General features: G+C 39.7%; 1 non-coding gene across 1 annotated transcript; it reads right to left on the bottom strand.

Moving 5' to 3' along the window:
* Nucleotides 1–396: 396 nt before the first annotated feature.
* Nucleotides 397–503, bottom strand: LOC138989656 (U6 spliceosomal RNA). The gene has a single exon (XR_011465903.1). It is a non-coding gene; the product is annotated as a U6 spliceosomal RNA (small nuclear RNA).
* Nucleotides 504–822: the final 319 nt, after the last annotated feature.

Here is an 822-nt window from a genome sequence, read left to right as displayed (position 1 = left end):
ATTTGCATTTCTCTGATAATGAGTGATGTTGAGCATCTTTTCCTGTGTTTGTTAGCCATCTGTATGTCTTCTTTGGAGAAATGTCTATTTAGTTCTTTGGCACATTTTTTGATTGGGTCGTTTATTTTTCTGGAGTTGAGCTGTAGGAGTTGCTTGTATATTTTTGAGATTAGTTGTTTGTCGGTTGCTTCATTTGCTATTATTTTCTCCCATTCTGAAGGCTGTCTTTTCACCTTGCTAATAGTTTCCTTTGATGTGCAGAAGCTTTTAAGGTTAATTAGATCCCATTTGTTTATTTTTGACTTTATTTCCAATATTCTGGGAGGTGGGTCATAGAGGATCCTGCTGTGATGTATGTCAGAGAGTGTTTTGCCTATGTTTTCCTCTAGGAGTTTTAAAAATATGGAATGCTTCACGAATTTGCGTGTCATCCTTGCGCAGGGGCCATGCTAATCTTCTCTGTATCGTTCCAATTTTAGTATATGTGCTGCCGAAGCGAGCACTCCACTTTCACTTTCATCAAGAGGCTTTTTAGTTCCTCTTCACTTTCTGCCATAGGGGTGGTGTCGTCTGCATAGAGACATCAGATCAGATCAGTCGCTCAGTCGTGTCTGACTCTTTGCGACCCCATGAATCGCAGCATGCCAGGCCTCCCTGTCCATCACCAACTCCCAGAGTTCACTCAGACTCACGTCCATCAAGGATATAGGCATCCTCTACATGCCTATATCCAAATAGACACAAGAGATCCCATAGTTTTGTTTTCCAAACTCAGTTATAAATACTAATTGTAAAAAAAAAAAAAAAAAATGGTTGGTATAA

The sequence above is a fragment of the Bos mutus genome, chromosome 10, assembly GCF_027580195.1.
Source record: "Bos mutus isolate GX-2022 chromosome 10, NWIPB_WYAK_1.1, whole genome shotgun sequence".
Lineage (NCBI taxonomy): Eukaryota > Metazoa > Chordata > Mammalia > Artiodactyla > Bovidae > Bos > Bos mutus.
The sequence above is the reverse complement of the archived record's forward strand: the minus strand, read 5'-3'. Positions and strand labels throughout refer to the sequence as shown.